Source organism: Aethalodelphis obliquidens, unplaced genomic scaffold, assembly GCF_003676395.1.
Source record: "Aethalodelphis obliquidens isolate GAN/ISIS:26980383/991018 unplaced genomic scaffold, ASM367639v1 scaffold54, whole genome shotgun sequence".
NCBI classification, from domain to species: domain Eukaryota; kingdom Metazoa; phylum Chordata; class Mammalia; order Artiodactyla; family Delphinidae; genus Aethalodelphis; species Aethalodelphis obliquidens.
Window position 1 is genome coordinate 4,041,459 of NW_020837998.1, and position 17,556 is coordinate 4,059,014.

Here is a 17,556-nt window from a genome sequence, read left to right on the forward strand (position 1 = left end):
TTCTTTCTTTCTTTCTTTCTTTCTTTCTTTCTTTCTTTCTTTCTTTCCTTCTTTATTTCTACTTCTACTAATCATTTCTTTATACATTTTCTCCCTTTTATTCTGAGCTGTGTGGATGAAAGACTCATGGTGATGCAACCAGGAGTCACTGCTGTGCCTCTGAGGTGGGAGAGCCAACGTCAGGACACTGGTCCACAAGAGACCTTCAAACTCCACATAATATCAAATGGTGAAAAACTCCCAGAGATCTCCATCTCAACACCAGCACCCAGTTTCACTCAACGACCAGCAAGCTACAGTGATGGACACCCTATGCCAAACAACTAGCAAGACAGGAACACAACCACATCCATTAGCAGAGAGGCTACCTAAAATCATAATAAGGTCACAGACACTCCAAAACCCACCACAAGATGTGGACGGGCCCATCAAAAAGACAAGATCCAGCCTCATCCATCAGAACACAGGCACTAGTCCCCTCCACCAGGAAGCCTACACAACCCACTGAACCAACTTTAGCCACAGGGGACACACACCAAAAAATAAGGGAACTACAAACCTGCAGCCTGCAAAAAGGAGACCCAAAACACAGTAAGATAAACAAAATGAGAAGACAGAAAAATACACAGCAGATGAAGGAGCAAGGTAAAAACCCACCAGACCTAACAAATGAAGAGGAAATAGGCAGTCTACCTGAAAAAAAATCCAGAATAATGATAGTAAAGATGATCCAAAATCTTAGAAATAGAATAGAAAAAATGCAAGAAACATTTAACAAGGACCTAGAAGAACTAAAGAGGAAGCAAGCAATGATGAACAACACAATAAATGAAATGAAAAATACTCTAGAAAGGATCAATAGCAGAATAACTGAGGCAGAAGAATGGATAAGTGACCTGGAAGATAAAATAGGGGAAATAACTACTGCAGAGCAGAATAAAGAAAAAAGAATGAAAATAACTGAGGACAGTCTCAGAGACCTCTGGGATAACATTAAATGCACCAACATTCGAATTATAGGTACCCCAGAAGAAGAAGAGGAAAAGAAAGGGACTGAGAAAGTATTTGAAGAGATTATAGTTGACAATTTCCCTAATATGGGAAAGGAAATAGTTAATCAATTCGAGTAAGCACAGAGAGTCTCATACAAGATAAATCCAAGGAGAATCACTCCAAGACACATATTAATCAAACTATCAAAAATAAAATACAGAGAAAATATATTAAAAGCAGCAAGGGGAAAAAAAACCAAATAATACACAAGGGAATCTCCATAAGGTTAACAGCTGATCTTTCAGCAGAAACTCTGCAAGCCAGAAGGGAGTGGCAGGACATATTTAAAGTGATGAAGGAGAAAAATCTATAACCAAGATTACTCTATCCAGCAAGGATTTCATTCAGATTTGATAAAGAAATTAAAACATTTACAGAAAAGCAAAAGCTGAGAGAGTTCAGCACCACCAAACCAGCTTTACTACAAACGCTAAAGGAACATCTCTTGGCAAGAAACACAAGAGAAGGAAAAGACCTACAATAACAAACCACAAACAATTAAGAAATTGGGAATACGAACATACATATCGATAATTACCTTAAATGTAAATGGATTAAATGTTCCCACCAAAAGACACAGACTGGCTGAATGGATACAAAAACAAGACCTGTATATATGCTGTCTACAAGAGACCCACTTCAGACCTAGGGACACATACAGACTGAAAGAGAGGGGATGGAATAAGATATTCCATACAAATGGCCATCAAAAGAGAGCTGGAGTAGCAATACTCATATCAGAAAAAAATAGACTTTAAAATAAGGACTATTAAAAGAGACAAAGAAGGACACTACATAATGATCAAGGGATTGGTCCAAGAAGAAGATATAACAATTGTAAATATTTATGCACCCAACATAGGAGCACCTCAATACATAAGGCAAATACTAACAGCCATAAAAGGGTAATCAGAAGAAACACAATCATAGTAGGGGACCTTAACACCCCACTTACACCAATGAATAGATCATTCACAATGAAAATAATTAAGGAAACACAAGCTTTAAATGATACATTGAACAGGATAAACTTAATTGATATTTATAGGACACTCCATTCAAAAACAACAGAATACACATTTTTCTCAAGTGCTCATGGAACATTCTCCAGGATAGATCATATCTTGGGTCACAAATCAGGTCTTGCTATTTTTAAGAAAATTGAAATCGTACCAAGTATCTTTTCCGACCACAACACTATGATACTAGATATCAATTACAGAAAAAGATCTGTAAAAAATACAAACATATGGAGGCTAAACAATACACTACTTAGTAACTAAGGGATCACTGAAGAAACCAAAGAGGAAATCAAAAAATACCTAGACACAAATGACAATGAAGGGATAATGACCCAAAAGCTATGGGATGCAGCAAAAGCAGTTCTAAGATGAAAGTTTATAGCAGTACAATGCTTATTTAAGATAGGAAACAGCTCAAATAAACAACCTAACCTTGCACCTAAAGCAATTAAAGAAAGAAGACCAAAAAATCACCAAAGTTAGCAGAAGGATAGAAATCATAAAGATCAGATCAGAAATAAATGAAAAAGAAATGAAGGAAACTGTAACAAAGATCAATAAAACTAAAACCTGGTTCTTTGAGAACATAAACAAAATTGATAAACTGTTAGCCAGACTCATCAAGAAAAAAAGGGAGAAGACTCAAATCAATAGAATTAGAAATGAAAAAGGAGATGTAACGACTGACACTGCAGAAATACAAAGGATCATGAGAGATTACTACAAGCAACTCTATGCCAATAAAATGGAAAACCTGGAAGAAATGGACAAATTCTTAGAAATGCACAACCTGCCGAGACTGAATCAGGAAGAAATAGAAAATATGAACAGATGAGTCACAAGCACTGAAATTGAAACTGTGATTAAAAATCTTCCAACAAACCAAAGCCCAGGACCAGATGGCTTCACAGGCGAATTCTATCAAACATTTAGAGAAGAGCTAACACCTATCCTTCTCAAACTCTTCCAAAATGTAGCAGAGGGAGGGACACTCCTAAACTCATTCTACAAAGCCACCATCACCCTGAAACAAAAACCAGACAAAGATGTCACAAAGAAAGAAAAGTATAGGCCAATATCACTAACGAACATAGATGCAAAAATCTTCAACAAAATACTAGCAAACAGAATCCAACAGCACATTACAAGGATCATAAACCATGATCAAGTGGGTTTTATCCCAGGAATGCAAGGATTCTTCAATAAACGCAAATCAATCAACGTGATAAACCATATTAAAAAATTGAAGGAGAAAAACCATATAATCATCTCAATAGATGCAGAGAAAGCTTTTGACAAAATTCAACACCCATTTATGATAAAAACCCTGCAGATAATAGGCATAGAGGGAACTTTTCACAACATAATAAAGGTCATATATGACAAACCCACAGCCAACATCATCCTCAATGGTGAAACCATTTCCATTAAGATCAGGAACAAGACAAGGTTGCCCACTCTCACCACACTTATCCAACATAGTTTTGGAAGTTTTAGCCACAGCAGTCATGGAAGAAACAGAAATAAAAGGAATTCAAACTGGAAAAGAAGAAGAAAATCTGTCACTGTTTGCAGATGACATGATTCTCTACATAGAGAATCCTAAAGATCCTACCAGAAAACTACCAGAGCTAATCAATGAATTTCGTAAAGTAGCAGGATACAAAATTAATTCACAGAGATCTCTGGCATTCTTATACACTATTGATGAAAAATCTGAAAGTGACATCAAGAAAATACTCCCATTTACCCTTGCAAAAAAAAAATAAAATATCTAGGAATAAACCTACCTAAGGAGACAAAAGACCTGTATGCAGAAAACTATATGACACTGATGAAAGGAATTAAAGATGATACAAACAGATGGAGAGACATGCCATGTTCTTAGTTGGGAAGAATCCACCTTGAGAAAATGACTCCACTGCCCAAAGCAATCTATAGATTCAATGCAATACCTATCAAACTACCAATGGCATTTTTTGCAGAACTACAACAAAAAATTTCACAATTTGTATGGAAACACAGAAGTCCCCGAATAGCCAAGGCAATCTTGAGAATGAAAAATGGAGCTGGAGGAATCAGACTCCCTGACTTCAGACTATACTACAAAGCTACAGTAATAAAGACAGTATGGTACTGGCACAAAAACAGAAATATAGATCAGTGGAACAGGATAGAAAGCCCAGAGATGAATCCACGCACATATGGTCACCTTATCTTCGATGAAGGAGGCAAGAGTATACAGTGGAGAAAGAACAGCTTCTTCAATAATTGCTGCTGGGAAAACTGGACAGGTACATGTAAAAGTATGAAATTAGATCACTCCCTAACACCATACAAAAAAATAAACTCAAAATGGATTAAAGACCTAAATGTAAAGCCAGACACTATCAAACTCTTAGAGGAAAACATAGACAGAACACTCTCTGACGTAAGTCAAAGCAAGATCCTTTTTTACCCACCTCCTAGAGAAATGGAAATAGAAAGAAAAATAAACAAATGGGACCTAATGAAACTTCAAAGCTTTTGCACAGCAAAGGAAAACATAAACAAGACCAAAAGACGACCTTAGAATGGGAGAAAATATTTGCAAATGAAGCAACTGACAAATAATTAATCTCCAAAGTTTATAAGCAGCTCATGCAGCTCAATAACAAAAAAAACAAAAAACCCAATCTAAAATGGGCAGAACACCTCAATAGACATCTCTCCAAAGAAGATATACAGAGTGCCAACAAACACATGAGAGAATGCTCAACATCACTAATCATGAGAGAAATGCAAATCAAAACTACAATGAGATATCATCTCACACCAGTCAGAATGGCTATCATCAAAAAATCTAGAAACAATAAGTGCTGGAGAGGGTGTGGAGAAAAGGGAACCCTCTTGCATTGTTGGTGGGAATGTAAATTGATACAGCCACTATGGAGAACAGTATGGAGGTTCCTTAAAAAACTTGAAATAGAACTACCATATGACCCAGCAATCCCACTACTGGACATATACTGTGAGAAAACCATACTTCAAAGAGAGTCATGTACCAAAATGTTCATTGCAGCTCTATTTACAATAGCCAGGACATGGAAGCAACCTAAGTGTCCATCAATAGATGAATGGATAAAGAAGATATAGCGCATATATACAATGGAATATTATTCAGCCATAAAAATAAATTAAATTGACTTATTTGTAGTGAGGTGGATGGACCTAGAATTTGTCATACAGAGTGAAGTAAGTCAGAAAGAGAAAAGCAAATACCATATGCTAACACAGATATATGGAGTCTAAGAAAAAAAAATCATGAAGTACCTAGGGGTACGACGGGAATAAAAATACAGACCTACTAGAGCATGGACTTGAGGATATGGGGAGGGGGAAGGGTAAGCTGTGACCAAGTGAGAGAGTGTCATGGACATATATACACTACCAAACATAAAATAGATAGCTACTGGGAAGCAGCCGAATAGCACAGGGAGTTCAGCTAGGTGCTTTGTGACCACCTAGAGGTGTGGGATAGGGAGGGTGGAAGGGAAGGAGATGCAAGAGGGAAGAGATATGGGAACATATGTATATGTATAACTGATTCACTTTTTTATAAAGCAGAAACTATCAGACCATTGTAAAGCAATTATACTCCAATAAAGATGTTAAAAAATATTTTATAAAGAATAAAAAAATAGTGTTACAGGAAAGTTGCAAAAAAAATTCATATTTCTATTTGTGAAATTGTTTTAATTTCAAATGTAATTTTACTGCTTATAATTTCATATTTATATGGATATAACATATATTGATGTAATTTATCTTATATCATATTAGAGAGGATCTACCATATAAATTACTTACAGGAGTGTCTGAATTTCTTTTTTATGTCCCTCCTAAAGTTTTTGTTACAAAAGTATAGTAATCAACTTAACATGTACTGGTGTAAAAAAGACATATAGACCAATGGAATAGAAATAAAAGCCCAGATATAAAGCTTTTCATATACAGTCAACTAATACTTGACAAGGGAGCCAAGAACACTCAATGGGGAAAAATTATTTCTTCAATAAATGGTGCTGGGAAAACTGGATAATCACTTGCAGGAGAATGAAGTCAGAATACTGTCTTATACCACTCACAAAAATTAGCTTGAAATTGATTAAATACTTATATAAAAGAGCTGAAACCGTAAAACCTTTAGAAGAAAACATAGGGAAGAAGCTCCTTGAGCATGATTGTTCGGTTATGACACCAACAGCACAAACAACAAAAGCAAAAATAAAACAACTGGGGCTACATCAAAATAAAAGTTTTATCATAGCAATAAAATAAAATAAAAATCAACAAAATGAAAATGGATCTTACAGAATAGGAGTAAATTATAGTGAATTATATATATGATACAGGATTAATATCCAAAATATACAAGAAACTCATGTAACTCAATAGCCTCAAAAAATCATTTAAAAATGTGTAGAGGAATTGAATAGATATTTTTCCGAAGTACAATGACAACAGGTACAGGAAAAGTTGCCCTACATCACTAATCATCAGGGAGATGCAAATCTAAACCACAATGAGATACTGTTACACACGTTAGAATGGCTATCATCAGAAAGACAAGAAATAACAAGAGTTGAGGAGTATGTAAAAAAAGGGAAGACTTTTGCACTGTTGGTGGGAATGTACATTGGTACAGCCACTATGGAAAATAGTATGGAGGTTCCTCAAATAATTATAAATATAACTACCTTATGATCCAGCAATCCCACTTTTGGTTATACATACAAAGTAAATTAAATTAGGATCTCAAAGGTATATCTTCATTCCCATGTTCATTGCAGCATTATTCACAATAGCCAAGGTACGGAAACAACCTAAGAGTCTGTTTAAGAATGAATGGATAAAGATATGTATATATATATATATAGATAGATATAGATATAGATAGATAGATAGATAGATAGATCAAGACACTATTAAGCCATGAGAAATAAGGAAATCCTGTTATTTACAACAACATGGATGGAACTTGAGGGCATTATGCTAAGTGAAATTAGTCAGACAGAAAATGACAAACCCTGTATGATATTACTTATATATGGAATCTAAAAATCCTCACATTAACAGAGAGTAGAATAGTGGTTGGCAGGGGTTAGAGGATGGGAGAAATGGGGAGATGTTTGTCAAAGGGTGCAAACTTCCATTTATAAGATGTAAGCTCTGGGGATCAAATGTACACCATGATGATTATAGTTCACAGTAGTAAATTACATACTTGAAAGTTAGAGAATAGATCTTAAATGTTCTCACCACAAAAAAGAAATGATAATTAAGTGATGATGGTGGTGTTAAAATATTACTGTGGTAATCATTCACAATATAGAAGTGTATGAAAGCTTTGAACATCTTAAATTTACACAATGTTACATTTCAGTTATATCTCTATAAAGTTGGAAAACAAGTTGTTTTATATTTTTCAAGGCACAGACTTACTGCTTCTCTGTATTTACTATTTTCTATGTTGACTCAAGTTTAACTTTGATTTTTAATACTTTACTATTTGTGAATCAGTGATGAATTCCAGAATCTATAGTTCAAGACATATGAGAGGACATGAAAGAAGTGAATAGATATAGCTTATATTGAGCTTCTTTTTTTTTTATTTTTTGCTTTCATTATCCTCCATACGAATCCATATGTTTAGGTAATATTTCTCCTCAAAATTGTTTTATATGAAGATAAGCTACTCAAGACTCAGTCCATAGTGCCAAATTGAGCTGTTAAAACATTGCTTTGGGGCTTCCCTGGTGGTGCAGTGGTTGAGAGTCCGCCTGCCGATGCAGGGGACACGGGTTCGTGCCCGGTTTGGGAAGATCCCACATGCCGCGGAGCGGCTGGGCCTGTGAGCCATGGTCGCTGAGCCTGTGCGTCCGGAGCCTGTGCTCAACAACGGGAGAGGCCACAACAGTGAGAGGCCCGCGTACTGCAAAAAAAAACAAAAAACAAAAAACAAAAACATTGCTTTGTCTAGATTGTTCTCCAAAATGTAACAATTTTTCCAGTAGAAGTATATGTAAACTTTCAAGCCAGAATGCCATTTATAAAACTACAAGAAAATATAGTGAATGTATGATATAATTTTTCAAAACAAAAATGCCAAATATAAAATTATCCTTTGTTAAGCTTGATTGAAGTCATCTATATTTGTTTTCTATCTTTTTAAATTAATTACTTAATTAATTAATTTACTTTTTGGCTGTGTTGGGTCTTCATTTCTGTGTGAGGGCTTTCTCTAATTATGGCAAGTGGGGTCCACTCTTCATCACAGTGCGTGGTCCTCTCACTATCGCAGCCTCTCTTGTTGTGGAGCACAGGCTCCAGTCACGCAGACCCAGTAGTTGTGGCTCACGGGCCCAGTTGCTCCGCGGCATGTGGGATCTTCCCAGACCAGGGCTTGAACCCATGGCCCCTGCATTGGCAGGCAGATTCTCAACCTCTGCGCCACCAAGGAATCCCTGTTTTCTATCTTAATAAAACAGAAAAAAGCTTATTATCATAATCTCAAGCACTCTCTTAAATTATATATATATAAATAAACATTACTTGTAGTTCTTATTTTAGCTTTTTAGCTAAAGCAAATTAAACATTCATTGTTTTCTAAGCTTTACTGACTTTGAAATAGATTTTACATTTAAGTAACTTTATTAGGTCATCAATTTGTCCAAAAAATTAAAATAAAAAATACTAGTTGTCATGATAAATATCTGTTTTGTTTGTTTGTTTCTTGAAACTTTTTTTTTCTTTATCATATTGAAGTCTGCCCTTCTTTTTAACTGCCTACTTTCTTTTCCCTGATGGAAAATAACATGGTACTGAAGGTGTTTTAAAAAGTGAAAGAAGTTTTAATATAATAGAAACAAAAAGTAGCACCTTACTTGTCTGAAAGAGATATGTTTCTTGAAGATTATCATTATTCTGAGAAATTTAGAATACATATACACATAGGGTGATAATAAGATTGTTAGCATGTAGCCTCTGTATCACTTACATGCAAATGTAACTGAATGGCACTAAGTAATCTTTGTTTAGTCATGGACTAATCTGAAACTCAAGTTGCCAAAAGGTCCCACACTTTAATGCTCTGTTTAATGCTCCATTGTCATCATCTTGAAAGTATTAATAATTTTTGAACAATAGGCTCCACATTTTCCATTCTGTGCTGGACCCCATAAATTATGTAACAAAATTTTCTGTAGGTTCTAATGGCCAAGGGCCTAAAGTCGAGGACAGAATAACTATATAGACTTACCTACAGTACAAGCTAGGTTTATACAGAAACTCTGGATAGATCAGGTTAGTAAGAAAAGCAAGAAAGAAGGTAAGCTAGGAGAATAATCGAAGAAAGGGATTTTATAAATATTAGGAGATATACCTTCTTGAAAGAAGTAGAGTGAATTTAATACTCACATGAATTATGATAACAATATAAGTAAAACTGAAATGGAATTTCCTCTCATATGCCCAAATTGAATCTTTAAATTTGATGCAGATATTTAATGACCCATATATAGAGATGCCTGAATAAGCTGTGGAGTGTTAAAGCACTTTGTGGTAGTGTCATATTCTTTAGCATGTATCAACACAAATGACATTAGTGTTTGATTTTTTGGCAGCAAGTATTGCTATATGGTTCCTAATAAGTTACAGCCAAAGACTTTCTTTATATTTTAAATACGTACCAAATAATTTAAAATAGTTCAATATAAAAGATCACTTGGTAGCTTTATACCAGCTTTCACAATTATTGATGACTGAACATTTTATTTTTTAAATTTTTTGTCTTTTTTTTATTGAGGTATAGTTGCTTTACAATGTTGTGTTAGTTTCTACTGTACAGCTAAGTGGAGTTCCCTGTGTGCTATATAGCAGGTTCTCGTCAGTTATCTGTTTTATACACATTAGTGTATATATGTCAATCCCAATCTCTCAATTCATCCCTTTATCCCTTTCCCCCCCTTGGTGTCCATACATTTGTTCTGCACATCTGTGTCTCTACTTCTGCCTTGAAAACTGATTCATCCATACCGTTTTTCTAGATTCCACATATATGCGTTAATATACAATATTTGTTTTTCTCTTTCTGACTTACTTCACTCTGTATGACAGTCTCTAGGCCCATCCACGTCTCTACCAATTACCCAATTTCATTCCTTTTTATGGTTGAGTAATATTTCATTGTATATATGTACCACATCTTCTTTATCCATTCATCTGTCGATGGATATTTAGGTTGCTTCCATGACCTGGTTATTGTAAATAGTGCCGCAATGAACATTGGGGTGCATGTATCTTTTTCAATTATGTGTTTCCCCAATATATGCCCAGGAGTGTTTTTTCTGGATCGTATGGTAGCTCTATTTTTAGTTTTTTAAGGAACCTCCATACTGTTCCCCATAGTGGCTGTATCAATTTACATTCCTACCAACAGTGCACCCTCCACACCTGCTCCAGCATATATTGTTTGTAGATTTTTTGAAGATGCCCATTCTAACCAGTGTGAGGTGGGTGATACCTCACTGTAGTTTTGATTTGCATTTCTCTAGTAATTGATGATGTTGAACATCTTTTCACGTGTCTCTTGGCCATCTGTATGTCTTCTTTGGAGAAATGTCTATGAACATTTTATCAAGCATAGAATGTTAGCCTTGTATATAAAATAAAATAGAATAATTTCCAAACTACAACCTAACTATTAAAAGATATCTACATTTACTACAAATGAGCACAATCTACTTCACTTCTTTCAACCTGTTTCCTCAAATAAAAATGGGGGAAATAATCTATAATTTACAATGCCTTGAACAGCATGTGACTCTTAAGTGACAGCTCTTGCTATTATTTCAAGATTCTGTATTTTTCTCTGTTGTTTGTGCATGAAAACTCCTGATTTACCAATTTAAATGCCACTCCAGCTTCAAGGGTTCAGGGTTTCACATAGAATGTAAACTTCTTTGCTTTTGACTTGTGTTTATTTTTAAATACAATCTCTTGTATAAAAGTTTAAAAAGTGTGGGGGTAAATTGAGCATAAATAATTTTATACAACATTCTTTTGAAAAGTTGTCTAAGGCAGTCAGAAACATATGGTGTCATTTTTCAAGCCCCAACACACAATGAAACCCAGTAAATGCTAATTTGAGAGAATAAAATTTCCAGCTTGAGTTTCAAGTTCCAATTAGGTTTTGCAAAACATGTGTTCTGAATGACTGCATTTTTTAAATCTTGTAGATCTAAAAGTAGGGCAAATATTAATGCCAAACCTCAATCAGGATTATTTGCATAGCATAGACCTTCATTTAGTTATAATAGCATACAGAGAAATTTCATCTGAGATAGAACATCAAGAAATCCCATTAAAGACAATAGATTTGCAAGTATGTATCTGAGGACTGATTTTGGTGAAGTTTGACTAAGCTACTGTGAAAAAAAAGGAACAAAGCTGTATAAGGACATTTTGAAAAATATATCAAAAATTACAAATAACCTAGGTTAATAAATGTACAAAAATATTTTCTGTTGCTCTCAGTGGCTATTCAGTCAATGAGTTGAGTATTTCTGTTCAAAGCTGTTAAAAAGCTATTTTAACTAGGAAGTGTAATAAACTCAACATCATTTCATTCACCTGTTGCAAGATTAGTTTTGTCTTTTCTTTCCTCTTTGGATCCAGGAAGAGAGTATGTGTGTAACATTCTGCTCATTATGGAAAAAGCTTAAATTTATATTGACCTATTAGCATTTGTCTCTTCAAAGTGAATTGACATAATATTCACCTCAAATTTGGAAAATATATAGTGATTTTTTTTCAAGCATTATGGGCAGCTAATTAACCTGACTCAGGTTATTAGGGAACTGTTTCAGCCTCTTACACTTATACACACACACCACATTCAATACACATGACAAGCTGACAATAAAATTCTATCAATAAACCTTGTCATAAATAGGAATTATTACACCCTTGAAACAGTTTAATATTTTTATTTAAAGTAATGAGAATCATCACACACACTTCTCTACATACGGGGGAGGGAAACAGAAAGAAAATCTAATCTTCTTCAGTTAATTCTGAAGTTTATTCATCACAATGAATATTCCCCTATTGAATGTTCTCTGACATACAGTGGGTTTGCATATATATGCTGCAGAGGAGAAGAAAAATGTAGAAGGGGATAAGGTGATTAAGGGTTCTGAGACTTTTAAATGCTTTCAGAAACTATGTATTATGAAAATTCCCTAACTTCAAAACTGGTAGAATAAAGTGTGTCCCGTGATTGACCCACTTAAACACTTTAATTATTTTGTATGTAAATGTTACCAAATTACCCATGAGCAAATTAATTCTTTCAATTGGGAGGTGAACATGTGAATGCCTAACCAAGAACTCCTGAAGTATGTGGCCATCTATGGTAGTGCATATATGTCCTAAAAATATTAGTGTTTCAAAACCTAAAGTTAAAGCGTCAATATTACAAGTGCCAAAAACTCACTTCAGCATGAATATCAAAACTGTCTTCCCAAAAAAGAAAAATTAATTATACAAATATTCAGTGAATTTTGAGAGTGGTTTAAATATTTCCATATGGAGATATCTTATAAATTAATAGTGCACATGAGCTTTTTACTAAATCTTATTTCTGATATTAATATAGCCTCACATACTTTCTTACATTTGTTTTTTTTATGGTATATCTTTTTCCATTTTTTACTATCACCTACTGGTACATTTATACTTGAAATATATAAGCAGCATGTATTTAGTTGAGTCCACTATTAATCTCTTCTGATACTTAACTATATTTCTGCTTCACCAATATATATTAAAAAAATAATTTTGATCTGTTTGTTGCTTGGTAAGTTGAATTTTTTAAAAAAGAGAAAGTCAGTTGGAACATAATTTCATTTTATTAATTTTGTTGTATTATTCTATATTAAACATCTGTTGTACAGTGTAAATGACACTAGATTTGAAATAAGAAGAATTAAGATCCACCACCACCGGGTGGTGTTACAAGAACGTGCAGCGACTAAGGACTGAATCTCTGGCAGACTGTCCATGGGCAGTAATATGCAGTGGTTTGTTTCCCAGGAAGACTGCCCCAGCTCCGCCCACTCCACACCACAGCTTAGTGATAGATCTGAGGCAGACAGGTCCTGGGAGAGAGAGCTCATCAACAGAGGCAGCCCAGATCTCAGGCAGCAGCACAGTCACCTCAGTCCTGCAGCCAATCATGATCCCTCCAGCTCCAGCTTACTCCACATTAAAGCTTTGCACTAGATTTGGGACAAACAAAACAGAGAAAGGGATGAGATTTTTGGCTGCTTCTGAGTGAAATTGCAGACGTCTACACAGGTGATGCTTAGGTTTGCTGTGACTGCATGGGCCTGAATTGTTTCATCAATTCACTTCTTTTGGGATAGGGCACACACTGACAGCCATAGAGCAGAGAGGAAGCCCTACCTCATATCCAGTACAAGCTCTAGACACTACAACACCAACCCACTCCCTGCCAAAGGGATGGTGGCCAGCACACTCTGAGGAAAGATGTGGCTGGCATTCATACCAAAACCAGACTTTGCCCAAAAATATTGGACAAACATAGTCTACAAAGGGATGCTCCCACATAAAACCACCCCTTCAAGACCACAGTAGAGAATGGTTCCTCCTAAATTCATAGAGACAGAGAAAGTTAAGTAAAATGAAAAGACAGAGGAACTACTTCTAATTAAAAGAACAAGAAAAATCCCCTGAAAAAACAATGAAAGATACCTCACCAGTCTACTAGACTTCAAGTTCAAAAAGACAGTAATAACAATGCTGAAGAAACTAAGAAAGATTATCAACAGGAATGCAGATCACTGTAATGAGGAACTAGAAACTATAAAGATGAACCAATCAAAAATAGACAATTCAATTGCTGAGACTGAATGAGAGACTAAGTGACACCAAAGAATGCATAAGTGATATGGAAGAGAGAATAATGGAATTCACTGAATCAGAACAGCATACAGAATGACAAATTAATCTTTTACAAAGGAGGCAAGAATATACGATGGAAAAAAGACAGTCTCTTAAACAAGTGGTGTTGGGAAAGCTGGACAGCTACATGCAGATCAACAAAATTAAAACACACTCTCACACCATATACAAAAGTAAATTCAAAATGATTTAAAGACCTAAATATGAGACATGACACCATAAAACTCCTAGAAGAGAACATAAGCAAAATATTCTGACATAAATTGTAGCAATATTTTCTTAGATCAGTCTCCAAGTACAAAAGAAGTAACAGCAAAAATAAACAAATGGGACCTAATCAAACTTAAAAGCTTTTGCACATAATCCAGCTATTCTGTTTCTGCATATTTATCCAAAGAATATAAAATTACTGATTTAAAAGATATATGCAGCCCTATGTTCAACACAGCATAGCCAAGATATTGAAACAACCTAAGTTCCCATCAATGAATGAATGGATAAAGATAATGTGGTACACACACACAGACACACAAAGGAATACTATCCAGCCATATAAAAGATGAAATCATGTGATTTGTGACAGCATGGATGGACCTTGAAAGTATTATGCTAAGTGTAATACTTAAATGAAACAAACAAAATTTAAAAAACAAAACAAACACAAACAATTAGATACAGAAATCAAGGTAGTGGTTACCAGAGTGTAAGTGGGGGAAAGGTTAAAAGGGTAAAGTGGATCAACTATATGGTGACAGATGGAAACTAACTTTGTGGTGGTGAGCTCACTGTAGTGTATACAGAAGTAGAAATATAATGTTTTACACATAAAACACATAATGTTACAAACCAATGTTCCCTCAATAAAAAATGAAATAAAATAAAATACATTATTGAGAGTCATACAAAAAATGCAAAGCCTTTGTACTAATGCTCTACTGGGAGCGAGGGTAATGGTGGTGAAGTTGGTGGTATAATTTCAGGACAGTGAGAGTTTAGGAAAAGGCAAACAATGCTGAAAAAAAGTGAACCTGATTAAGTTGGCCATGACTTAATGAGAAAATTCAGATGCTTGCTTGAACACAATTTTTCAGATGTCTCTGAAAAAGCCATGATGAATCATCATGCCTTAAAACTTAATCTTCAAGAGATTAGCAGAGAGAGAGATTGATCAAGATGGTGAAGAGGAGGACATGGATCTCACCTCCCTCAATAAACACTTCAAAAATACACCTACATGTGGAACAATTCTCAATTAAACCTAACTAGAAACTGGCAGAAAAACTGCTGTACACTGAAGGCTCTAAGAAAGATTTACATAGAATTGGATAGGAAGGGAAGAGAACTGATCCCGTGCTCAGAGGGGACTCAGAGGAAAAGGCAGACTGCATGGGCAGAGATTCATCTCAGGGAGTGAGCAGTTTGAACCATTTATTGGGTACCCCATCCTTGGGGTCCTAAATAAGGAAGATGAATCTCCTTGTCTAGTTGGAGGGCAACTGGGACTAAAAGAAGTGTTGTAGGAAGCCTGGACTCCTCTAATGAAAAACACACATGTCCTGGATTACCCCCGAGGCAGGGTGGAGAGGGCAGACTGAAGACTGCTTCAGTGGTGGCCTGGATTCCCATGACCTCCCAGGAACATGCCACAGCCTGAGCTGTGCAAATGCTCCAGCCATGCTTACTTCACATTGAAGCATGGCACAGGATCTAAGGCTGCCAAGACCAGGGAGGAAACTTGACCTTGGGATGCAGAGGATACTGTGTCCTTGGGCAGAGCATGGGTAGGGCAGTGTGGCCATTGTTAGTGCTTACTGAAGCAGTGAATCAAAATCATCTCAGTACTCTGATGGCAGCCACTACTCCACAGCTCATGCCCTGATATACACTGAGAATCCCCTTGGGCACCAACTGTTCTGTGGTGTGGCCCCACAACAAGGCAGGGGCAGCAGATGATGGGGCCAGTGATCAGCTGTGAGAAACACAGGGAACCTGCACCTGAGGCTGCATCTTAGCAGTGTGAGGGAAACAATTGCTGGCACCTGCACAGACAGTGCATTTGTGGCAACTTCAACTTCTGTCTGTGGCTGACATGAACAGAGAACCCATACTGGACCCCTTTGGTACAGCTTTCCCTCCCTAAGGGGCAAGGGTCCTGTCCTTGGAGAGAGGAAAATAAATACACACTTAAAGGGAACAGAGGCAGCCTGGACCCAAACCTCAGGGCTTCTGCTCCAGCAACTTAAGGTCAGATTCTGCCCTCAATATAGTAGTGACAGCCAATGAGCAGAGGGGAAGTCCCATCTCACACCCAGATACAGCTCTAACCCCTCCAACTCTAACCCACCCCCTACGAAGGTGATAGCTGCCAGCACACCCTGAGGAAAGAGGTGACTTGCATCCATGTCAAATTCAGCTCTCCAACCAAAGGCATTGGCCACATGCAGTCTGTATCAGGATGCTCCCACATAAGAACACCCCTTCAAGAGTTAAATAGGTAACTCTTTCACCTAAATTCATAAAGTCAGAGAAAGTTAAGCAAAATGAAAAGGCAGAGGAACTGCTCTCAATTGAAATAACAAGATAAAAATCCCTAAAAATAAACAATAAAATAAGAATAATTTTCCAGATAAAAATTCCAAACCTTAGTAATAAGAATCCTAACTGAATAAAGGAAAATAATAGATGAACACAGAGAGAATTTTAACAAGAAATCAGAAAATATTAAAAAGACCCAATCAGAAATGAAGAATTTGATAACTGAAATTAAAAAGCACTTAAAAGGAATGAATAAACAGACTAAACTGATACATGAGAATGCATAAGTGATCTGGAATATACAATAATGGAAATCACACAATCATAGCAGCAAAAAGAAAAATAAAATTTAAAAACAATGAAAACAATTTAAGAAATCTTTGGGATAACATCAAGCATACCAACATTCACATTATAAGAATCCTAGAAGAAGAAGAGGGAGAGGGATCAAAAATATATTTGATGAAATTATGGCTGAAAAATTCCCAAATCTGAAGAAGAAAACAGATACCCAGGTACAGAAAACACAGAGCATCTCAAACATGATGATCCCAAACAGACCCACACTTGACATATCAATTAAAATGGCAAAAGTTAAAAATAGAGAATTCTAAAGGCAGCAAGTGAAAACAAAAAGTCATTTACAAGGGAAACCCCAGAAGACTATCAGCTAATTTCAGAAATTTTGCAGGCCAGAAGGTAGTGGCATGATATATTCAAAATCCTGAAAGGGAAAACCCTGGAACCTAGGATACTCTACCCAGCAAGATTATCATTTAGAATCAAAGGAGAGATAAATAAATTCTTAGACAAGCAAAATCTAAAAGAATTAATCAATACTAAACTGACCCTAAAGGAAATGAAAAAAAGGACTTCACTAAGTGGAAGAGAGGTAAAAATCTATAGGAAAGGGAAAATC